Here is a 26,069-nt window from a genome sequence, read left to right as displayed (position 1 = left end):
ACTGATGATTATATTTTCACTTATGAAAGGTTTTATGATTGCCTTGAAGTATAAAACCCAAAAATAAATCCTTATATTGCTATATAAGTAGCGCAATAAAACTAGTTGGCCATGAAACAGTTATTTTAAAACAATTATAAGCATTCAGTTGCAACTTGTCAGAAGTGTAAATGGGAATAATTAAAACGAACAAAATAGTAAAATAAAACGATTGAGTGTAATGCCGTTGGAAAAACGAAACTTCATTCAGGTATGTTGAATAAAGGTAAAATCTTTAAAAGGAATACAATATTTGTTTTTACAGAGCTCAACTTCGATCGGCTATTGGAGGTAAATTCACTGGAAGATGACAGTGGATTAAGTTGCAGAAAAGCATAAAGATTGGAACCATCGTAGCATGTCTTATGGACGGTAGTTTGTGGAATATTCCTAGATAGGATGGTTGAATTCGAGCAACAAAGAGGACAATATTGGCATCGCATTGAGACCAGATTAGTGCTGGCATCGATCGCCCTGGATAAGTTGATACAGTCCGCAATATTCACATCCGTATCAAGGATGAATACACACCGTCAGATTATTGAAGGATGATGCTAACTGCACGTCCCCGATTCACGGATTTCATATGAAGTAGGTGATAGAGGTTGAATAATCAAGATCAGGAGATCAATGGCCGTGATCCTTTATTTCAGATACGACGAATAAGTACGGGAAGACTTACGCGCAGAAAGAAAAATAAGTACGGGAAGACTTACGCACATAATCCAGCAGACCCAATACGGACTGGAGAATTAATCGCAAAAACAATAATCCATGTCAGCGATATCGTTTCAGACGAGATGTTAATATCTGCCCCCTACCGCCCTTGATAACGTCATTCAGTTCGTCCTTGACGTCTCCGTTCTCTTGGTCCATATTATTATTATAGTCCATCTGACTTGCTTAAATCTAAATGTAGTCACTCATTAAAAATTAAAAATTGGCCAACAGCAAACGATGACGAAACATCGAGGCATTGATGTCAAAGTCAAATAGGTCAGAGGCTTCGTTGAATTGATGAATCATGGCGACAAAGGAACTGTTTGCAGCATAGTTGGTTGCATGTACTACTTCATGTAGCATGGTTCTCGGACGGAGTGTTCGGGCAGGAGCATACAGATTAATTTTGGCCAGTAACTCAGGAACATCATATTCTGCGAGTAAAACTTTAGCAACGAAGACGACCTGCGATATGTTTCGTCGCTTAGCAAGAGTATCCAAACCCAGTAAACGACAGCGGTCAGCATACGGTGGTAAATTCAGCGGGTCACTCCATGGAAGATAGCGCAGTGCGTATCTGACGAATTTGCGTTGAACAGCTTCGAATCGTCCACTCCATACAGCTTGGTAGGGATTCCAGACTACACTCGCGAATTCCAGTAGTGAGCGTACCAATGAACAGTAAAGGGCTTTAAAACACAGAGGATCACGAAATTCTTTAGATATCTTGAACATGAATCCAAGCTGTCGATTAACTTTGTCGATCGTGGTTGAGAAGTGGCGAGTGTATGTGAGCTTTACATCCAACATGACACCGAGGTCTTTAACGTGATCGACACGTTGAACTGCAGTTCCAGCAACGTTATAATCAAACAAAACGGCAGTCCTAGTTCGACGGAAACTAATTACGCAGCACTTTGAGACGCACAGGACCATAAAATTACGTTCACACCAATCATTAAAGATTTCAAGAAGGTTTTGTAGTTCTAAACAGTCGGCATAGCCTCGAACGACTAGATAAATCTTCAAGTCATCGGCAAAAAACAATTTACCTCCTCGTAGTAGAATAAACGTTACATCGTTCACAAATAAAGAGAAGAGCGTTGGTCCCAAAGTGCTACCCTGTGGAACTCCTGATCTGTTCGAGAAACAGTACGATGAGTAGTTTCCAATGCATACAGTAACTTCACGTTGCACGAGGTACGATCTAAGCCAGCTGCAGATGGAAACAGAACATCCAATTTTTTCAAGCTTTGCTAGCAGAACGTCGTGCACAACTCTATCAAACGCAGCTTTAAGATCAGTGTAGATGGCATCCACTTGAAGTTTCTTGCATACATTTTCCATACGGAACGACGTAAAGCTGACGAGATTAGTTTCCACGGAGCGGCCAGGAAAGAAACCATGTTGACATGTACTTATGTAATGCTTGCAGGAAGCAAACAATCTCTCATTTATCAGCGACTCAAACACCTTAGATTCAACCCCAAGCGAGGTAATCCCACGGTAGTTTTCCACATTGCGTTTGTCTCCTTTCTTGAAAACAGGGAACATAGTAGACCGTTTCCATAGTGCGGGGAATTTCTGTTGACGAAGTGAGGTTGAAGAGCAAGGACAACGGAGCAGCTAAGATATCGGAGCATTTTTTTAGGACTGCAGATGGAATAACACTCGGACCTGGTGAAAATGATGATTTGGTTTTACTCATCACAGAGAGAACCATTTGTACATCTACGGCAAAAACATCCATGTGTACGACGTCGGTTGGCACATCACGGACGGCTCGCTCAATTTCTACTTGCGATTGGGAGTCATTCGAGAAGACGCTTAAGAAGTGCCTAGCAAATAGGCTGCATTTGTCCTCAGTTGTCAATGCTACGTCATTGCCGAGAAACATTTTTGACGGCAGTCCAGTTTCCTTCCTCTTAGTATTCACAAACGACCAGAATCCCTTGGGGTGGCATTGCAGATTATGTTGAGTACGAATTACATACCTCTTGTAAAGAAGCTTGTTGTAGTGGCGATAATCATTGCTGGCAATTGAAAAATTTCGCTTGGTAAGGGTACATCGTCGATGAGTGAGAGCACGGAGAGCTCTAGATCGCACTCGTTTCAGGTTGCGGAGAGTAGCGTTAGACCAAGGCGGTTTTCTTGGAGGTTGGCACTTCGGTACTGAAGCACAAACACAGTCGCGCAAAAGGCTATTATATCGAGCGGCTGCTGTATCGATATCAAGGTCATTCAACACGTTCCAGTTGATCCGGGACAAGGAACGTCTCAGCAAACGGAAATCGGTCTTCCGGAAATTGAGCCGAGTGGCAGTCATGGTTTCATCAAAACGAATTTGAGATCCGTTCGCGATAGATATATCCAAAGCAGGGTGGAAATTGTCAAGAGCAACGATGACATCAGGCGCTTCAACGACGACACAGTCCAGAAGTGCACTTTCGCTAACAAAAACCAAGTCAAGAAAACGAGACTGGAAATTGGGAACAAGGTTTATCTGGCTCAGTCCATGAAAAGCCGTGCCGTCAACAAGCAAGCGGCTGGCAGGAGTAGTTGAAGATGCAATCGGATCTGGAAACGCATAACCCTGGCCTGAGGGTGACCAGCTAAGCCCAGGCTGATTAAAATCACCAAGCAGAAGAAGCACATCCGTTATATCAGCCATGGACGATGCAAATTCAGTAGCATCCAGATGAAGCTGCATTGTGGTGCAGTCATGTCGACGTTCAGGGGGAATATACACCGCTCCAATGAGGCTGTCCCACGAAGTGAGGCTGACCTTAACCCAAACCGCTTCAATTGTAGTAAATAGTTCGTTGAAGATTCCGCAGGAGGCGAATACGTTAGAACACTTGATCGTAGATCGTACGTTCCTACCCAAAATTATTACCATCATGTCGAAGGGGAATGTTTCCATTCAAGACGGTAGTGTTAGCCGGCGCCGGTGGTGTAGTGGTAAGCGTGACTGCTATCTAACACCCCGATGGGTCTGGGTTCAATCCCAGCCGAGGTCGGTAGGATTTTTCTGAGGCATAAAAATCTCTGGTCACGTCTTCCTTCGGAAGGGAAGTAAAGCCGTTGGTCCCGGCCCATGTGTGTTGAATGGGTGCGATATCCTACGCAGGTGTGGAAGCTGCCTTCCTGCACATTCTATTGCCGTCAATGGATGGCAATCGATGTCCGTCGGTGATTGGCACTAGATTGCGGAACAGAGACCACGTTAAATAAAGGAAAGAAGAAGACGGTAGTGTTACTTAAGTTAGTTTTCTAAATTTCTCCCAAGTATAAAAGATCTTTTGTACGAATTGCCCTAAGAATCTGGGTAAAATAAAGCTTCCAAAGTTGCCAGTAAGTTTCCAAATCAAAATTGATCTTGCACAACTTTTAAGAAATTCTCAGAAATTTATGATGCTCTCTGGGCTTAGTTTCTTTTTAAAGAATTTCTGAAAAGTTCATCGAACTCATATAATCCCAGCACTATTATAAGGCTTAAGGTTTTTCCACACCAGCCCGATGCTGGCCGGAATGGGACGGAATTTGCATTGGTCTGGTGACCATCAACCTTCAAGAGACCAAGCTGTTTTTGGGAATATGTTTGATTTTTTTTAAATGTCTTTAAATTCAACAATACTTGTGCGGAAGTCATTCTATGGTGCCCAAGGATTGCAGCAAAAAATATTAAAAACGTAATTATTCACCTGTTTATGAAAAAAACACATGAGTACCAATCTGTCACAAGCATGTTCTGAAATCATCACCGTAGTGTACCTTTTTACGGAAAGACAATTTTCGTGTATATTTTATTATCCTAGCAGAATTATTAACCAGCTTAAAATATCAGTCATCACAAACGGAACGGCAGCTGAAAATAGTAACTTTACCTCAAATATCCTTGGACGCACACAAATCAGTAGAACCAGTCAAGTTCGCCGTCGAAATACCCATCTCGCTGCGAAGTCGTCCTGGCCCTGCGTTCAGAAGTGCTGCCGAGGTCTTCCAACTTACTTTTACACATAAGTACGATAGCATAGCAAATGTTCCTATTCGTGATGCTTTGCACTCTTCTAGTATTGAGCTCTCGTTGCCTACCTCTTAGTAACATCGTCATCTACTACCAAAATGTTGGTGATTTGAATTCATCTGTTCAAGATTACCATTTGGTGGGTTCCGATTGCTGTTGTGATGCCATCATTCTCTGCGAAACCTGGCTAAACGACTATACCCTCTTCAGTCAAATTTCAGATGAAAATTGCACATTGAGGCAATTTAAAGCATGCTTGACATCGTCGAATTCTATATTGAAGGTCCTAAATGAGAACCCTGTGGAACTCCCGAGGTGACATTACACCAGTAAGGTTTTCCATTTTAGAAGTGTTCTTGCCAATCCTATAACGAAAAATGTGAAAAATCATTGCTCAGCAGTTTATGGATAAATTTTAAATCTATGACACCGAAAAAATGTTTAAAGCGTGTAGTTTCAAGTGAAGCCAAAAGATTTGAAATCATTTAATAAATGGCTAAGCTATGATTACCGGAGGCATCGTGCTCTGTATGGTTAATTGGTTTTATAGAAATCATAAACTAATTCAAAATCAGTATCTTCTGAGCGTATCGTAGTCTAAGAACAATGAGTATTACATGGTCGTGTGAAATGTTATTCTTCCATAATGAGTCGGTAGCTTCATCAATACTAAAATCTTCAGTACAATTAGTAAACATAGAATCCAAGTAGCAATTGAGCTGGTTACGAACATAATAAATTTGATACAACCATAGGTGGTTGGTTAATACCAAAAATGAATTGCAATGTTTCAGTCATTAACATCATCATGAATAAAAACTATTGTCTTCTGGTTAAAATCTCCACCAATATGAACTTTGGTTGAACTAGATTGAACTCACTAAATCAATCCATAATCGATGTCCGGGTGCGCATTCAAGAAGCGTCCATACATATTTTTCCTCTTGGCAATTTTAAAGCTGCACGATAATTAAGGCTTGTACTCGAAAAAAATGCACCATTTTTATCCGTGTGTAACTTTTTTATCCATGGGTAAAAATTGATGGAAATCTGGGTATAACTAGTTTGGAGTGAATTGTTTACATGTGCAAAATTTCATTACAATAGGTTAATTTGTTATAAAAATGTCATCGAAACAAGAAGAAAATCATGGAAAATCCGACTGCGACCATGAGATGGATCGGAAGACAACTGGGAATCACCCATACAACTGTGTCTCGGGTGGTAAAATCGTTTAAGGAGTCCCAGACGACCGAGCGGCGGGCTGGAAGTGGAAGAAAATCGAAGACAGTTGACCCTGTGAAGGGCCGGAAGGTGTTGGATTATTTCAAGCGTAATCCGAAACTTTTGATTCGCGACGCGGCTCTGAAGGCAAAGTGTTCCCCGCCTGGTTCGTTCAGCAAACCATGAAACGAGCTGGGCTTCGTGTATTCAAGGTCCGGAAGGCACCGAACCGGCGTGATCAACAAAACACGGTGGCCAAATCCCGCGCAAGGAAGCTGTATCGAGAGTGGTTAACGAAACCGATGTGTGTGGTTATGGATGACGAAACCTACATCAAGGCAGACGCAAAGCAGATACCGTGGCTGGAGTTCTACGTTGCCAAATCACGGTTTGATGTTCCGGAAGACATGAGGAAGAAAGTGGACAAATTCGCCAAAAAATACTTGCTCTGGCAGGCCATATGCCAATGCGGTAAACTGAGTAAACCGTACATCACAATGAGTACCATTAACAGCGAAATTTACCGCACCGAGTGCCTCCAGAAGCGTCTGTTGCCCTTCCTGCGGTCCCACGGAGGCGAGACATTATTTTGGCCGGACCTGGCATCATGCCATTACGCGCGATCGACGTTGGATTGGTACAGAGACAATAACGTTGTTTTTGTATCAAAAACCGCCAACCCCCCAAATTCACCAGAGATTCGTCCGGTGGAAAGATTTTGGGCCATATTGAAGGCCAAAGTTCAAAAATCGTCCAAGGTGTTTAAAAAAGAGCAGGAGTTGAAGAAAGAATGGATGAAAGTGACCAAAAAGGTCGGCTCCACCATTGCACAAAATGTAATGAGGGGTCTTAAGAGACAGGTGCGGGCTTTCAGCGATGGAAAGGAAGTTGAATAAAGTAATTATGCCGAAACATAATCCATATGTATTAGTTCAAAGAAAGTTTCAAGGAAATCCGACCTAAAATAAATTTTTGGCGAACACTTTTGTCTGGTGCATTTTTTTTCGAGTACAGGCCTTAGAAGCGTTTCCGAATATGGGATTAAGAGCTGAGGCATTCCACGAAGGTTCGCAAATCGATCCTGACCGATCATTTCCAATTACGCTGAAACTTTGCACAGTTGTTCCGTTTTAGTAAAGGCACCAGTTTTTCGTATTGATTCACAACAATTTTTTGAAAAGGGCCTGTGTAAAAATAGTATTAATGAGTTTAAAAATATATATTGCCGAAACGCTTTGTTCGATTGATTTGGTGTCTTCAGCAAAGTTGTAGATATTATTTTGGCACATTGTTTGTAGCAAACATTATGAGCTTCAATGAGGCTTAAAACGAAAATTTTCAAAAATCCACAACAGCACGGGAGAAGAAGAATCCCTTTTCAATGATAATCCCGGTACAGAACAAGCCTTCATACGAGGGGATGTCTCAATTAGTGGGGAGAAGAGCCCACCTTGAATTCACGAAATGTTAACAACAGAGAGTTGGCAATTCCACTCTCCCCATCCGAATCGTTTAATCAGGCGCCCTGAGGGTCCCATCCCTACCCCACACAGCATTGACAATTCTTCACCTCACTCCGCTTGTTGTATTACTCCACTTTCACAAAGCGACATCGTTCCACTCCAGGCTCTCAATCACATATGATAAAATTCTCATCCATATCACTTTATTTCTCCCGACTGGCACGCTCATCACCGATCAGCCACAGACCAAGCTCAAACAAGGGCATTTTATTCCTTTTCCCCTTCAAATCACTCCGTGCACAAAAGCAATGCTCTTCGCAAAAACCCAACAATGGATCAGTGCGGTCGAGTAATACCGGAAACAAAAGGAAGCGAGAGCACACCAAGCACTCAAGCAACAGGGGGAAAATAGCAGCACAAACATTTCCAAACCAAACCATGGCGCTCGGGCCACCCTAACCTGCTTGTTTAAAAAATCATAACTCATGAACCATAAAAGATAAAAATTTGGTGTTCTTAGCAAAGTTGCTTCGAATTGATTGTCCTACAACTTTTTCTAACATTGCATTGGCATGTATGCATCACCGTTATCAATGGGATATTGGTATTGCATACACGCTTCCAGGTTCGAAAATATTCTTTTCAATCCTGAGTTCATGTTTTTTTTTAAAATTGTAAAATGTATTTGGACTGGCCTCACCATGTTAATATGGTTCTCCAATCCGTGGGTTCCGTAGTTTTGATTTTCACTAAGCTTTGCATCTCATTTCATGATGCACCATTGTCGTAATACTTTCTTCAACGAACACAAATTTTCTTGCATTGCCATGGTCATCTGGGAGGAGGTTTGCGTCTAGTGCTTTCCATAGGAACAGTTCGTGGCCACCAACTACCACCCGTCCAGTCTTGGGCGTATCCAGCGAGGCATCTTTCATATTGCTCGCAACCTCCGACACCGGCGAGGGACCAGCATCCGAGCACTTTTGTAGGCGGAAAACTTGCTGATTCACCACCAAAACTCGCGTCGAACACATTATCAACACGTTCCCGGGCTAATTAACCAACCGGACCGATCTCTCAATTGAAGTACACGCCGAAAGTGTCGCATCCGAACTCGGAGAACCGGGCTTCCGGGAGGCAATGAAAACCGACACCGAACAATTGAACTGAAGCAGCGTCGTATATTTTCGAGGTTAGATTCAAGGTCAACCGAGTCACTCAAGGCAAACACAGGGAAAACACGATATATCAGTAAATGATAACTTTATGGACACTTGAAACCAAATTGCAGCACACAAGTTAGTAAATCAAGCGCGGCCTACTGCGATCATCCTTTCACTGAAATAAATTGATTGGCCAAAAAATATGAAGAAACTCTTCCGAAGACCACATATGCCTAAAAGTAATGGTTTGGGCGCAAATATTTTTGTGTTCTTAAATACGGCTTTGGGACCATTGTGCTGTGGGTGCGGCCAGATGAGCCAAATATACCGGGACGAGTGCCTCCTACCCATCCTACGGAGACGAGACGCTGTTTTGGCCGGATTTGGCATCCTACCACTACGCGCGGCCGCTGTTAGACTGGTACAGAGATAACAATGTTGTTTTTGTACCCAAAGACGTCAACCCACCGAACTCGCCGGAACTTCGCCCGATTGAGAAGTTTTGGGCCATTATGAAGGCCACCTAAGGTGTTGGAGAACGAGCTGGCTTTGATGCCAAAAACCTCATGAGTGGTGTCAAGGGCAAGGTGCGGGCATTCGGTTATGGAGCGGAGATCCAATGGTATTTGCCCCCAAAACATATTGTCACAAAGCAAATTTGAAGAATGATTCTTGGATTTCCCTTTGGCCCACTTGCTTCTTTATACAAGTGTAAAAATGATTTACCAAATCGTCTTTACAATTTATTTCAAAGTATAACACATTGAATAAAACACTCCGCTTGGCTTCACACGAGCAGGGACCCATGTCGGGTTATAAAATTACACTTGCCTGCTATAAAGCTCGAAGCAGGAACCGTCTCCTATTCGATTGAACCTTAAATTATCACCACCACCACCCATTGAATCTCATATTTCTCCTGCTAGTGCCATTCGATTACATGTGAGAAAGCCTTCGCACCCACTCACTCATACACACACACACACACGCTCCAGCATTAATGCCATCCAAATGGATTCTGGCACTCCCGCTGAGAAATATGAGCCTCCACCGGACTGACTGCCTGCTGCTGCTGCTGCTGCCAGGTCCCAGCTGCGTTTCGATTCTGTCGGGATATATGGGTTTTTAGATATCCATAAAGTATGAGGCCATCAGACACGCTGGGTTGGCTCCCAGCGAATTCACCAGCCAAGGCGAAAATAAATTGAAAGGATAAAAAATGACGCAGATTATCGACGACGGCCGCCGGGTCGTCCTGGTAGCTATGGCAACTAGGGAAGGGGGTAGAATTACCGATTCCTCGTTCCCCGGCCCGTTCGAAACGTGAGAATGATTGTGAATTGTGAAGGATATCGGATCTGCTAGTGAATGGGGATGAATGTTGAACGGTGGAAAACCGTTCCGGAATGATGTTTTGACAGGTTGGGTGGGAATTGGTTGAGCTTTCCTATCGTGACTTTTAAATACGATTTTGAAGAACAGGATAAAAGTCTTCGAGATTGAACATGGTTATTGTTTGCTTACGGGTATTGATTGTAGATCATAGCAGATGAGTTGCTTCAGTTGCCTCTTTTTCGTTCAGATGTTAAGATATCATTAATTAACAACAAATTCAACAACCACAAAAATAGGGAACACCCCCGGCTTAGTGGTTAACACCCATATGCCAAAGTGCTATAATTATAAAAATAATAATCAAAAATTGTCTTAAATATCGGAAGAACACCATAGAAAATCAATGAATAGTTACATCCAGCATAAGTTCACAACATCAACAATTCTACGAAGATAGTCAACGGGGTCGAAACAATGGCTCCAAATGACAGAACAATCATTCCGAGAAGGGTTCCATTTCCAGCTCACTTGACCTGCATACTTGACTGTCGAAATGTTCAAATCAGATTTGCTCATTCCCAAAGGAGAAGTCACCCAAGATCAGCCTTGTAGCGGTTTCTGATGAAAGAGGTGAAATGGGACCTACACGTGCCATTTCTTGCTGTGCCGGTTCGACTTTTCCCAGCGGAAGTTGTACTGAACATTGTGTTACCCGAAAGTTGGCCGCGTCGAGTAGACCACAGCATCACCGAACGCCGGCATCAGATATCAGGGAGCACTCCACAAGGCTCACTGATAAATATTTATTAGTCTTTCGTGATTTGGAAAGTTTTCAGGCGAACCGACCGGAGCGGAAATCGGAAATGAGACATGAAATGGTTTCTACATCGTCCTGATGGGATTTCACGCGATGAACCATACGGAGGAAGAACCAACTTCAGATAAAAAAGGTTTACAAGCTCCGAGACCGGAGTCAACATGTAGATACACCTACCAGGCAATGGGCCATGGGGAAATTATTCATGAAGGTACGTACCACGGCAGAACGGCGTTGAAAGGTCAGACCTGGCTCGTTTTGGGAGGTTTTACGGTGCATTATGGCTTTTATCTTTATTACACAATACCCTCCCCAAAAGGGATCCGTTCTCCTATGATTGCATGCCTAAAAGCGTTTTAATCTCGACGAACATCAAAGCCAAGCTGCTCGTACTCGTACCAGGGAGGGAAAGAGTACCATTTGCGGTCAAGTAGTTTATTCGATTTACGAGACAAGATGGGAAATTGAACACATGGTAGGCACAAGCCAGCTACTGCATTATGCTACGATAATAAATTTAAAAATGGAATGGCACACGAGTCCCATGGCTACCGGCTTCTTGATAAAATCTGTTAAACGTTCCGAGAAAATTCCCTTCCTCCAGCTTTGTTCTGAAACAGCCTGTATCGGATCTCAATTCAATTTGCAGTGGGAATTCGCAGAAATTTGTCGAGAACAAATCTGTATAGCTGTTCCGAGAACTTCAGCGTGGTTTGTCGCAATCAATACCATTTTAATTCGGATGTCAATCTTTGTGATGCCGTCGACAAGGTTCCTTTTTCGTTGTTGGAAAAAGAAGGAAAAAGTTTAATAATAGGATACATGTTTCCGACTTTTGATTACAGCGATGATGTTGTTTGTCACACGGCAGCTATGGATCACAAATTAAAATTAGAAGACATACACATCATCGACGGAGCCAAGAATAGAGCATCCAGCCCCCCTCTTACTGGTATCCCAGGTAACAATTTGATGCTGAACAAGAGGTGTTGAAACAATGTTTAATTTAGCCTTAAATTGAATAATTGTTATACATAGACCACGCACGCCGTGTCCGAAGTGGCGGATTAATCAACTTTCATGTTTCGATGCTTGCATTTTAAAATCGGTTGGATTGAAAATAATTTTTTTTCCTTTGGTTTGTTTTTTTCCGTTGATCTTGTTTTCCGTGCTGAGCACCAATGCTACCGATGTGCCAGGAAGGCAGCTCCCACACCTGGACCCTACTATCGACCCATCAACTCATGAACCGGGGACCAACGGCTTTACTTCCCATCCGAAGGAAGGCGTGATCAGAGATGTTATGCCTCAGAACATCCCGGCGGCGCTGACTGGGATTGAACCCAGGCCTGCTGGGGTGAGAGGTAATCACGCTTACCACTACACCACCGGCGCCGTTAATTGAAAATAATCTGTCGAGGAAAAATTAAAAAAAAAAAAATTTGAATATTTTGAATGTTACTTAATTTAGGTCCATTGACTTTTTCCTTTGTTTATACACAACATAGTTAACTTCATTTAAGCGTGTTGCCATCTGTCATGTTCCGCGTAGAACTAAATACAAACACATTGTTATGCTGGGTTTAGACTAGGCAAGTCAAATGATCAACTCAGTTGAATTCAATTGGCTTGAAAAGTTGATCCCGGTCCAACTTTTTTCAGTTCAAGTGAGTTGATCAAGTCAGTTGAATGGCATGGTTTACATGTTCAATTCAATTCAACTAACTTGATCAATTGACTTGCCCTGTCTAAACCCAGCTTTGTCGCGCGCCCACTAAATCAGAACGCGCATGTGAGACACGCGACGTGAGACTCACACCCGAATTAATTGTCATCATTACATTTGTACCCATGACAGTTCGGTCATGATATTATTTATTTATAATCTGCTTTCATTTGTTCCCAGTTCATCACACAAAACGAGTTTGCTATTTGAAAATGTAGAGGAAAATGCTATAGAACCAGAAGATTTTACGTTCAAGGTCGGTTTAAAATGGTTAATCCTATTAAACATAACGTCCGGCGCCAGCATGCCAGTTGTAATACAGTGTATCATGCTCTTTATGGCCATTATTTCCTTGGAATTTAGCTACGATTTACGGGAAGGCAATTTCTACCATCTACGATTGGTTTGGACGATACGAACGTGATGGAGTGTTCAGAAGGAAACAACGTGAACGGATTTACAAAAATATTCTGTTTCAAAAAGAGAGAACAGCTGGTGAATCTCTACCGGATCGAACCAATCCTGTTTCTCGATGAAGTCAAACAGAGATTTCAACACTATTTTCAAATTTCGATAAGCGTTTCGTCGATTTGTACCATCCTACGTAAAGCCGGACTTAGCTGTAAAACTATTGAAAGGCGGGCAATGCAGATACGAGACGATGAGATAATTAGATTCGTTCAGGAATTGCTCGCAATTCGGTGGGATTTGTATAATTTAGTGTTTCTGGACGAAGTGTCATTCGATAACAAGGACATGTTACGCAGGAAGGGGTATGGGGTGATCGGACAAAAACTGATCTACCGAGGAGAATTTTCTAGAAAGCCTAGAGTTTCACTTCTATGTTTTCTTGGATTGGGTGGAATGCTGGATAGTTTTTGGACGGAAGGAACTTTTAACAGGCTTAAATTTTTTGACTACTGCCGTAGGTTTGCGTTGAACAATAATCTCGTTCAAAACTATCCAGGAGTTCACTTAATCTGTAATCTAGATGGTGCACGCATCCACTGTGATCCACACATTATCCGTTACTTGAGATCTGTAGGTATCATCCCCATATTCCTGCGTACTGTCCTTTTTTTAATCCCATTGAAATCATATTCGGGATAATTAAGAAAAACCTTCGGAGATACCACCACAGACAAACAGACGTAACTCTTAGAAAAACTTGTTCTTGAAAACTTCTCGCGAAAAACAAGCTTGCTCGCTAACTCGTAAACAATATTACATAGAAGTTCTATAGAATATATAGAGACGTCAAAGTGATCCGATGCCAGCGCTGCGGCGAGTAGCAAGAACTGATAATATTCAAATCAACCGTTAAATGCATGAACGAAGATACACAATGAAGAGTTACGTCTGTTTGTCTGTGATACCACCAACAAAATGCGTCAATACTTGGGGAAGTTTGTGAAGCCATGAATTATTTCAAAGTGTATCCGTGCCGCAATATTTTCGAAAATTGTGGGTACATGTCTGGGGGTGTATTTATTCCGGAAAAGAGCTTAGCTCAGGACCCAAAATATATGGATTTTAATGTATTTCCCAGCTAACCTTTCGAAGAAAACCATAAAACTGTAAATCAGCTTGATTAAAACGTTTATTGTTCCATTTTTCTTAAAGCCGAAAAAACGAAATGAAAACAAAGATAACGAAATCATTTTAATTCATACAACAAAAACGAACTAAAAAAACGAATTCACAAAAATGCCTTTCTCTACGTATTACTACTACGTATGATCTATATCAGTGCAATCCATGGCTTTCTCTGTCAAGGAGTGACTCAAGCTTGATTCTTCCGGTTGGGTGGCAGATTCCATCGCACTGAAAAGCTCTGACTCAGTATGACCCCGAAAAGTCATGGCCTCCAGTTTTTGCATTACTCCTTGGAGAATTGAAATTCCGAGAGAAACTTCGGTCTTCAGATCATCTAGTTCGCGACACCAGGCACTATTCGATGTCCGAGCTACAACCATTCCTCGGTGAAGTGATTGTAAACGAGCTGCTTCAGACACAGCAGCCCATCGAAAATACTTCGAAAGCTCGATAGGCGGAGATTCCACTTTCTTCAAATCCTCCTGCTTATGAGCTGGCCAAAAATTTATTGTATTGGCCCATAGTAGCCATGAGCTCTGATGGCCCTCGAGGTGGCAATGACTTCGGCGTAGCTCATCAGCCAACGCAGCATCATCCCTTGTTGAATGGGCACCCGCTCGGTCAGGATTTTGAGGCACCAATATTTTTTTGTTACCTGCTGGTACTGCCCGGCTGTTTCCACCTTCGATGAATAGGCATAGACAAATATTTTGACACAATTTATATTTATATTTATATTTATATTTATATTTTTAAACCTGAATTTGAAAGTGTTGCGAGGTGGAAGTTTGTTACGTAAATAAGGAGAGAATGAAGGTGATAAATGTAGGAAGGAATCTAGTTTTTAATGTTGTCCCATTTTCACCTACACATTAGATTAGGGAATTTTTCTACTCGAGGATCATTTTTAGAATAGAATTTCGCTATATAAGGGAAAAGAATTGTAGAATAAAGTTAGTTCATTAGTGATACTCAATGCGGCTGTATCGTTGTTTTCATCCGAAAACTCCTTGGTAAGTTTCTAGTTCAAGAAAAACTGTAGATTCCCAAAGTAGAATAGGCTCTCACAATAGTTAGAGTACTGGCTCTTGGGCATAAAATCTCAAAGGTATTTCTGAGCTAAAAACCATATTTTCAATTGATTGAGACTTTCTCCACTCAATAAGTATAGGCTCTCACCCTGGTTAGAGCAACTAGCTTTGAGTCCTGCGGGAATTTCAATAAAATTGAAAATAGCAAGGTTTCCAACTTGCAGTTGGTCGAGTACTCCTTCGCCCGACAAATAAAATAAATTGTTAGCAGCGATAGCGTTCCTTAACATGGTCTAAATATCAAGGACCTTCCACTCTCCGGCTTAATAATAGCCAGAAAGGAGAGCATCCTCGGACTCAGAAGTCCTAATTGTTAAGGAGGAAGACCCTTCTCGGCTCGACCAAGGTGGCCTTGTCACGGTCAGCTGATATTCGCCAACGAAGGGAGACGCCGTTGACACCGAAAAGGCTACTTCGGTAGCTGCACAGGGATTGCTACATTCCCTGGTTGCGAACCGCCATCGCAACGCGCAAACCCAAGCCTCAAATCCGCCATTGTAGTGACCACAGCTCCAGTCACCAGGCGCCATCTTCCAGACCAGCTGAAGACAACGATCCGCCATTGTCGGCGGAGTGATCAAGCCACGGACCGCCATCGCAGTCAAACAACAGCTGCCCAATACAGACTTTTTCCACCCACACTTTAGCTTTCAATTAACTCCACCATCACTTAAGAAATCCCACAGTTTCTGCACAGTTCCGCGTACCCCTCCGAATTACCCAGTAGCATGCCGGCCCTGTGACACAGTTCAGGGGTCTCATGCTACTGAGCTAGTAATCCGGGAGTCTTGGTTGAGCCACTATGGTGAGTCTCATCTAGTCTCAGATGTGCCAAATGTTTGTTAAGGGTCGTATCAAGGGGTAAGTCACTCAGCACATTGTGCCGCAATTAGGTTCGGCACAGCTTAGGAACATCCATCGGCACACGTTCGGGACAATCTCGTAGGCATTTGAATGTAGTAAATAAAATGGGAGCACTGCTGGTCACTAATAAAACAAATAAAGGAAAAAACAAAATAGTAACTGTTAGCTACTGTTAGTAGCAAGTCATTATTTTTTAAAATAATTTTATCATTAATGAGTAAAGCCACTTTTATAAAAAATGGGTTAACTTTTACTCGTAAAAGGGTATTTGATTTTTACCGTGAAAACGTACGGTTAGTTTTCGTTGTGTTGTTTGTTTTTACAAGGGATGCCAGATGATTTTTTCAAAAGTCTGTATGAATAAATTGAAAACGTAAAGTAAATAATATAAATAAATTGAAAACGTAAAAAGTAACAAACGAAAAAATGCCGAAAATAGGCTGTGGGTAAGGCTTGAATGAGGGAAAATCTATTATTTCAAATAAATATAAATGAGAAACGATCAGAACTTACCGAACAGATGTTCTTATTTAGTCATAATCATAACAAATAATTTTAAGATGTATACACTCGAAAATAATTTTATTATTTTATGTTAAATTTCAGGAACCAATTGGTCGGTCCAAAATCTGTATAATGCCTGTAGTCTGTTTTGAGTCTGTACGAGACTTCACAAATCTGTATAAATAAAGACATATCTGTATATCTGGCACGGTTGGTTTTTACTTTAGAATGACAGTTCAGTGCTGTAAATTCTCAAAATCAATTTAACATTTTGGATGAAAATGAGAAAAGCAGCCATCCGCTATCAAATGGGACATCCTGCGAATGGGTGATATCAGTTGCTTAGTCATTTGACGAAGACATGGATCATTCTCAATTGAGAAACGCTTGATATCATTCAATTGAGTGTAACCTACACATAAACGGAGCTCTGGTCGACATTCCGGTGAAAAAGCTAAGCCAACCCGACACCATCCTGACTTCTAGCAAACCCCAACTCGATTTTGACCCGAAATTAACCCAAAATAAACCCAAAATCGACCCGAAAACAACACGACATTGGGTCAACACCGACCTTCAATTTGCTTTACATTGAGCGAACATCGGGTCGAATTGCCTGTTCGGGACCAGTTTGCTGGTTTGCTTCCATACTCCCCTGTCTTATATCAAATGATAGTGAGTGACTCAATTGACAGAGATGATGAGCTTCGAATGAGAAAATTATGGTAATGTGAGAATTCGTTTCCACATAATTGATTTAATGGTTGTAGTGGTTCATCTTCAATCGAATGATATGAAAGTTATCAGCCCTGTGACAGTTCTTACAGCAAACAAAAAATTTCATCTCACTAACACACGCAAATCGCACCAATACGAACCCGCATGGAGAGGACTATTATGACTCCATTTTATGTCAAAATTGACGCTCGTATATGTCAGTCTCAGACAGCACATAACATATGTGGAACTCGATCACCCAAAATCGACCCAATTGCAGTGATTTAAAGTGGTATAGATAGACATCGATCTATCAAATTGATTATACCAGCTGTAAAATGAGAAGGGGAATCAAGGGGTAGTCAATTATATTAAAATAATAATAGAGTGGTTTATGATTCTATGACTTCTTAGCACTTCTGAACTTACGTCTTTGTTTATCGTTAACTATTTACGTCCTTTATTTATAACTATATAGCTGGATTTAAAAAATTCATCACCTTGCTTCACACAGCAAAAACATATATTAATGTTTGCATTTAAAAAAGTAGACATTTTCGCCGATATTTTATGCAATGACCTGCTACCAACGTTAATCTTAAAAAGTCATTGTAAGCTACCTTAACTGTTTACAGCCCAATTTTATACGTGATACATATTATTTTTCTGTAGTTATGGCAGAAAAGTGGGGAAACTCCTCGCGAATACTGGTTTAATTCTTATAATTCTAAATCATATTTGAAATAAAATTTCATTGTTTTATTTGCGTAGATTTATGACTAAATATATGTTCGAACATTGTAACGAAAAAAAAAATAATGTAACAAGGAGAGATTTAAGATAAGGCCAATTCGAGGACCAATGGGGCCTAACACTGGCATACTTGCCGTAGTTGTATTTCTAGCTTTTTTTAGAAAAAAAAAATCGAGTTTTTATTAAAGTTAAACGTTAATATCCATCAACAGAATAGTTCGTGCTGAAATCCTAACATTCATAAGTAGTCTTACTAAAAGCACAGTGAACAATATTACTGGTTACTAACGCTCTTGATTGGCTTCTGACAGATTTGAAAATACTAGTTAAAAAAATCATTTGATAAGCCCCCTGTAGAGCTAGTCGAAAAAAGAATGGCGTAATGAAACTTGCAGATGGCCTTTTCGGCCACTCTGTAACTCTTTACTCCTATGGTAAATCTCCCTTAGCAAACGTCTGTCTGTGCATGCAACATGGTGGAAATTTCCTTACCTTTTCACTCCTATGAAAATATAATAAGATCCTGTCAAGCTTTGTGTGAAGAGACTGTGCCTCACTGATACCATGGTGGAGTGAAGAGACAAGGCAAAGTTTACTAGATTTCATACACAGATTGTCAGATGCATTTGGGATTTTACCTTAGGAGTAAATAGTTGCAGAGTCGTCGTCAACGTCTCTAAAGGCCGGCGCACAATAGATACGTTTTCGGGTTTTTTGACAAAAAACCTGAAAACGTATCTATTGTGCGCCGGCCTTAAGTATTCAACCATAGCATTTCATAAGAGCCAATGTCGCAACTGTAAACAATTACTTTTTCCGCGAATGCCTCGAAAATGGAAAACCACTCAAGTAAACCACCACGATGATTATGTAGAGGGAGAGTCCCCATATCTGATAGAATTGGTGGCTTACGTGGATTGACTTTGAGCTACAAGAAATTTACGGTCCTTGTGAACGCTCAGTGTCGATATCATGCAAATTTTGTTTTGACAGATCGATGGCCAACTATACCAGTTATACCACTGAGGTTATGTGCAGACAGTCTTGTGAACGGTCACGGTAGTCGACGCTTTTTCTGTGATAATCGACTGGGTTTGCCTCAGACACTTTCAGCTATCATAGTACAGTACCAAACTAAAATGTCACATGACAGGCTCTGTCATACGACATCGTTTCCGAAAACCGTCACGAATGTATGTATTTTAGTTTTTCCCATAATAAGAGCTGCTGATGTTGTGCCTGTGTGAATTCTGAAAATAGCAAGCAACGATGTCCTAATAATAACATTTCTAATCAGAAATGGTTTAATTTACACAAAGTTGAGGAATTAGAACGAAATTACACATGTCATATGATAGTTACTTGATGATTTTTTTTAAGCTCGAATGTTATTCTACCGTTTGTATTATGTGAGACGACGGTAGAGCATGAGTGTACGAATACAAACGGACTGTCGCGCACAAAAACGAAGCGAGTGTAGTAAAAAACGTCAACCCCTGGTCTCAGAGCACCTAAATTTACATCAATTTATCTGAGTGTGTTTTATACAGCAATGCAGAATTATAAACAACGTTAAAACATTCCTCTCATTTTCAAGTGCAGTTAACACGATGTGGACACACATAATTGTTTATGTTTTTGGAATGCGGTATGAAAATGCAGTGCATTCGATCTCTCGATGTGTTTTCCGTCAATCTTGTTTTTCGTACTGAGTACCAATGCTACCGACGTCAGGGAGGCAGCTCCCACCGTGAACCCTAGCTAACCGACCCATCAACTCATGGACCGAGGACCAACGGCTTTACTTCCCTTCCAAAGGCGTGACCAGAGATTTTATGCCTCAGAAAATCCCGACGGTGCCGACTAGGATTGAGCCTAGGGCTATTGGGGTGAGAGAGGCAATCACGCTTACCACTACACTACCGGCGCCGCTGAAAATGCAGTGCAGTGAACAGTCAAAACACAGGAATACAAATGTTAATTCTTCCGACATCGTCGCAGTCCACTCCTAGTATTAGTACCGTCTCAATGACGCGTTCATCTAGATAAAATTTGTACATAGCAGATTTTTAGCGATGGGCCCAATATTAGATCCATAGGCCAACATTAGAGCCATTTCCCCTATATCACATTATATTTTTAGTTCTGAATATAGGGAAAATGCCTTTAATGTTGGCCTATGGATCTAAGATTGGGCCCATCGCTAAAAATCTGCTATTTATCAATTTTATCTAGATGAACGCGTCATTGGGACGGTACTAATGTATATTTTTAATCACTATTGAAAATTCAGTCGATTGCTGAATTTATTATTGGGCCCAAATTAGGGGTATTTTGGCTGAAATTACATCACATCCCTATCACATTATATTTTTAAATATGAATATTTCACATTATGTTTTTAAACAATGAAAGTTGGAATACGCTTCTGAGATTATTGTAAAATTCTGAAATATATGATTTGCTGTGACTTTTTGCTTGAAAATATAAACACAATACATTGTACAGCCATATCTTAAAAATCGATTCCCCTGCTAAGCGTTCAGGATGTTTGTGTTTACCGACCAAAAATTGATGCTTTTTGCGTGCTCTGAGTGGAAATTACCACCCATCAACGAACAACTTGGTCGCATCCCTCATTAGCATTCATCCGGCGTGCTCTTCCATCAGTCTCGTGCTCGGTTTCATGTCCGTTGAACTCTAAACCCTGCCATCCCGGCCCGGAACCGAGACATGATTGCTAATTCCCAATCATCGTTCGCTAAAATTGCACATTAATCCCAATCGGCTGATAAAAAGAAAAAAACCCTCAGGAATGCAAATTGACCGGAACGGGTAAACACATCTCGCGGACGACGACGACGACGCCAACGACGTTGATGATCGATCAATCAATGGAGCAATCGTGTGAATGTGTGTGCAATGTCGTGTTCACGCTTTGTGTGGCTACCCGAGCAAAGTCGGTTAACAAAATGAAAGCAAATCGATATTAAAGATTGCAGTTCCTATCATAATGAATACTTATTTTGATTACAATTGTCACGACATTAGTCTGATATCATATTGTGCTTTCATTATGCAGTCAAGACATTTTAAATGAAAGCAACTTAACTTGAAGTTCTGCTGTTAACGTCTTGTTTAAAATTTAAGTTAAGCTTATCTGTCGTTGAACTAACGATTATTGTTTAATTGTTTTGTTTAACACATTTTAGGTCATTCGTAACCAACCCGAGGTGACATTTGAGCTCAAGTCTTTCAGCGTGAGAAGCTTGGATGCTAACCATTTACACCAGGCCCGTATTCAGTCAAACATTATGAATGCAAAATCAGTAATCAAATTGATTTCATTGAAAGCAGGATTAGTTTTCCGTTTGATTCAACAGTGTAAAATTTTGCTCTCATTTTTGATGTGTTAACCGTTAAGTCAACCAAAATGAGATCAAATGGAGTATTCAAAATAAGTTACACCATAACAGCAAATTCTGATTTCAATTTGATCTTTAACTTTGCTCGGGTAATTAGCACGAAACCCAAATCCGATTTTAATGATCAATCCGCATCCTCGGCGGCCACAGAGAAGGAGCCATTTGTGTCCGATTTATGGGCGAAACGTGCAGCAATTGTGTGGCATAATTAACACCGACCGACTGACCGAACCAAGCCCGGAGAGGTCCGAGGCTGATGGTTTACTTCCGGCGGTGGTGGCGATTGATACACCCAAACACACATAGAGTGGAAACCGATCCGATGATCAAATTGGCAAATAATAGGATTTGCTAGATTGAGCGCGTGTCCTCCTATCCTGTGGACGAGGCGTGGCGTTGGGAAGGGGAAGGGGGGGCTTATCGTGCGAGCGGTAAATCGAAAATCGACGTGCGAAATCGATATTCCTCTATTGATACACAGTTCATGGGTGGGGTGGAGGATTTGTAGGCTTCGTTGCTACCGGGAAATGATTACATATGCGCGCTGCTGGTGGAAATGAAATCTGACTGAATCAAATATTTGAGCAAATTCTGCAAACATTCGTGTTTGCAAACAGGCTAAAATGTTCGAGTGGATTGAAATCGGGCAAATAGTTTGCATGGATCCATTTGAAGTAGCACTATATTCGTTATTCGGAGAATAATAAAATTATCCTAAACGTGGAGTTTGCCTTCCGCTTGTTCTATTCTAAGCAATCAAGCTTTTCCTTGGCCTTCAATGGAGACGCTTGGTCGATTGCTTGTTCCTAATGGCAACAGTATTTTTGCTCAGCAGTAGAGAAGCCAACGGATGAATGTGAGCTGTGGGTTGAAGCTTTGCTACCGAACCGATGGATGTGTTTGCTCACCCACCGACCAACTTGTAATGTACACTTTGCTCGGCTGCGGAACCGGAAGCCTGCGATGTGAACATTCTCGCTAATCCAGCTTAATAGCTTCCATACGTTCAGCAGTTTGTTGACGACGATGTCGATGCTGGGGAAAGAATGGATTAGAGTGGCAAGTATTGCGCTGCAGGAATTGTGTTGACGATGCGGTATAAGTATAACGGCAATTATTGCGGCAAGAATAGGGGAGATTGGACACATTTGAGCCCCCTTGGTTTCTCGAAATTCTGAGCAGATTATTTCCAGGTTAGTTTCCACAAAGTTTCGTCTAGACCGAAGGTAATTTTATGGTGACATTTGCGTCAAATTGTGACGAACGAATATAGTTTTGAGCGCAGTTCGTAGGCTTTCACTCGCTTATGCTTTTTTTTAGCCAGTATGAAAATTCATTAATAACCGTTTGGATTTTCAACCAAAATGTATACAATGTTAACAGTTCGAAGCTATGCGATTCGATTATAATCATTGAATTGGTGCTGTTTCTTTTGATTTATTGTTCAGTTCGATGTGAAGTTAACAACGCAGTTTGGGGACTCTTGATCCTCCAAGGTTTACACACACTTAAACCTGATATATAGATGATAAAAAAAGAAAAGTTAAGGGTTGTGTCCAAAACACCATCTCCATTCAATAATATAAACATATGATTATTGGATAAAAAAAATGGGTTAGAAATTAAACTCCAAAATGAATAATTAACTAATTAATCTTTTTGAATTAGGCGGTTGTTGAATAAATCCTTAAATTAAAATTTAATTTTTGCAATTAGAATATCAGTTCCTTTATTATTCATAATTAGGTTCCAAACATGTTCACTTAACTTTCGGAAACTTAGTAATGTTAGTCATGGCAAAACAATCAAAGTACACCAGACATCACAAATCTATGACAGACAAGTGCCTTTCAACTTTAACTTATTGTTAACTTAAAATTCAATGTATCTTTACCTGTGCTCAATTGAAAATCTATAAAATAGCAAACGTTGTAATTGAATAAATGGAATGTAAATTTGATTCTAAAGTAACATTTAACGTTTTATGAAGTACTATAAGGCTTTTTATAAAAAAAAAACATTCATTAAACCCTGGTCAAGATAGTTTTGCTTTTATTACATCCACCAAAACCTCATTAAAACTAGAATCTGTCTAGTTGACCCACCCTGAAGAAGGTTCTAAAGAGTGCATTATCGAGACATTTCAAGAATGACTTGCTGCAAAAAGGTTATATGACAAATGCATTGAGAAATATTTAAAATCCTTATTAAAAGAACAAAAAAAAAAAGAAGCCTTTTGGCATCAATACTTGTGCCATTTGCCTTTGAAGCTTGCTAAACGCACTAAAAATAAAGCATCAACCAAGATAAAATAAGTTCGCCTTCGGAAAACGTTGATTTGAATTATTATTGTTATGTTAATTATGTTAATCATTGCTCCCAGCCGAGACAATTTGATGATATTCGTAATCTTAATTGCTGCTCATTCATGAATTGATGAGAATGAATGAACTATTTTATCTGAAGCCATTGTGCTTGATCCTATTCCGTTTAGTTTTATTATTTATTTGTCGTCAATCAGTGTAGACCGTTTTACAATAGTGCTGACGGCATTAATGGTAGCAAAGTTGCCTGGAAAAAGTTAAACGTCAAAATTTGTTTATCTTTCGATTGTTTTGTTGTGCGATCAATGCAACGATGTTCTCATACCGACAAACCGGCATGAATGATCATAGCAAAAACAATAAAATTTCTAACCAAAGCACACTACTGACATCTGGCTCGGTGTTCGCGGGAAATATTTAGCTAACCCGCATGCAAAAGTTATGAATTGGTTCGTGTCTGATCTATTCTGGACAAATTATTTTTATCTAGATCAAAAAATCCTATGGTTTTGACAGTTCGGATCACTGCAAATTTAAATCGGCCGTTTACGATTTTCGGGCATAAGCAAGAATGAAGTGTCATGTCGGTTTGTCGGTGGTTCTACTCCAGCGTTGGATCAACAAGTTGCGTGACATCCTTGATAAGGGCGATTCATCTATATTAGAAGCTCAGGAAGTGTATCTACGTAACTTGGAACAAGTGGAAGCTCAATCGTTCCAGAAAAGTTTTCCTTCTTCCGGATGATGCGATGAAGTTAATGTGCGCTTGCTTGGATTTTTTGGAACAGTTGACCCTTTCGCCGAATGAAACCGCTGCAGGCAGTCAGTTTCCAGCTGACTGACAGCTTCTGAAGTTTACTGTCGGCAGTTTTCCGCAGTCCCAGTTTGGCACTGATGCATGTTATTCGAATCATCATAGAAACGATAGAAACGCGATTTTTGGAGAAGGTTGGTCTGTGTTTATTCAGATCGTAACGCAAACGCCGTTGACATTATTGTTGGTATTCCCATCAATTATAAGCGTTTAATTTGAAGGCTTCCAGTGCTTCGTGAACCGCATTTGTTCACTTTTCTCAGTCAGCTGTTTTGTCATTGTTGACTAGTTCAGTAGGAGCTGCTGGGCCTCTTAGGAAGTTGGAAGTTGGATTCCTTTTCCTTTCCGTCGACAGCATCGCTAGAATTATTCCTCCTATTATCGCTATTATTATTCGACTAACCTTTGGCATTTCCTTGTGATTTTTCGTTTAAAAGCTCCAATAGATTTATTTTTTCTCTGTCTCTAGGCGGATCAATATTTTTAGTTTAATTTGTAAACAGTAGGGAGTTTTGTGATACACTTTATTGACACCAAAAAGCAGCAATATATGCTTTTTGTTCCCGTTTGAAACCGAACGGTTTTATAATTACTTTTACAATGATAAAACACGTTTATGGAGTATTTTGTCGTGGAATCAATAAAAATACCGAGTAGGTTTATGATTGACTAACTGAACAGTTTTATACAGGGATAGAGTGCTGCATTAAATTCATTTTTAACCCAAACCCGTTTTGACTTTATCGTCAGACTTTAAAAGATTTTTAAAACTTCAAAATGCTGAACTACTGACCAAGAATGTTTTGCTCTTTTAAATACTGTATGTAAACTAAAAATATTGCTTATTGCCATTATAAAACAATAATAAATCAATGTGAAAGCCAAAAGGCTGCTAAATTGTTACTTGGGTTGTTTAATTGAAGCATATTAAACTCCAAAAGGAATGGATTAAACCCTATATATTATACACGATATAGTTCTAGCCCAGACAAACAGACATAACACTCGCAAGTTGTTGATCGAACAAGTATTTAACGGTCAATTTAAAAGTATCGTAGTTGGTAGTACCGCCACCTGTGGCGCGCATAGTTAATTCCCTTGCGTTTGACATTTACACACTACCGCCATCTGTTCAGCGTACTACCATAGAGGTAACTCTAAGACCACTGGGTCCCGAAGAAAATCATTATTATTTTTGGCTCACTCAGTACCAGAACAACGGTCCCAAGCAGTCCCAAGCTATTTCACTCACCCCTGCATGTTCTGCATGAATCCACACACCCCTGATGTTATCTGTCAAACTTTCATAGCGAATCAAAACAAACATAGTGTAGTAATAGAATTTCAACTAGAATAGGGTACGTTAATCGTTTGCTTGGGACCAATAGGCTACTAAAGTGGTGAGCCAATTTAAAATCGTTAGTTTCGTATTGATTGTTGGTACTACCCACCACAGTGTACTCAACA

The 26,069-nt window shown here is 40.6% G+C and overlaps 1 protein-coding gene and 2 pseudogenes across 1 annotated transcript in view; 1 reads left to right on the top strand and 2 right to left on the bottom strand.

Annotated features, from left to right (window-relative positions):
- The window catches only part of LOC135698975 (uncharacterized), a 298,346-nt gene that overhangs the window by 218,402 nt on the left and 53,875 nt on the right, over positions 1 to 26,069 (bottom strand). The window lies entirely within an intron of this gene.
- On the top strand, positions 12,782 to 14,067 carry LOC135698937 (uncharacterized; annotated as a pseudogene).
- LOC135698936 (uncharacterized) overlaps positions 14,245 to 26,069 on the bottom strand; it is a 51,610-nt pseudogene continuing 39,785 nt past the window's right edge.

This window comes from Ochlerotatus camptorhynchus, unplaced genomic scaffold (assembly GCF_037179485.1).
Source record: "Ochlerotatus camptorhynchus isolate MF236.1 unplaced genomic scaffold, CSIRO-AGI_Acam_v1.1 ptg000099l, whole genome shotgun sequence".
Taxonomy (NCBI): domain Eukaryota; kingdom Metazoa; phylum Arthropoda; class Insecta; order Diptera; family Culicidae; genus Ochlerotatus; species Ochlerotatus camptorhynchus.
This window is presented reverse-complemented; position numbering and strand designations above follow the sequence as displayed.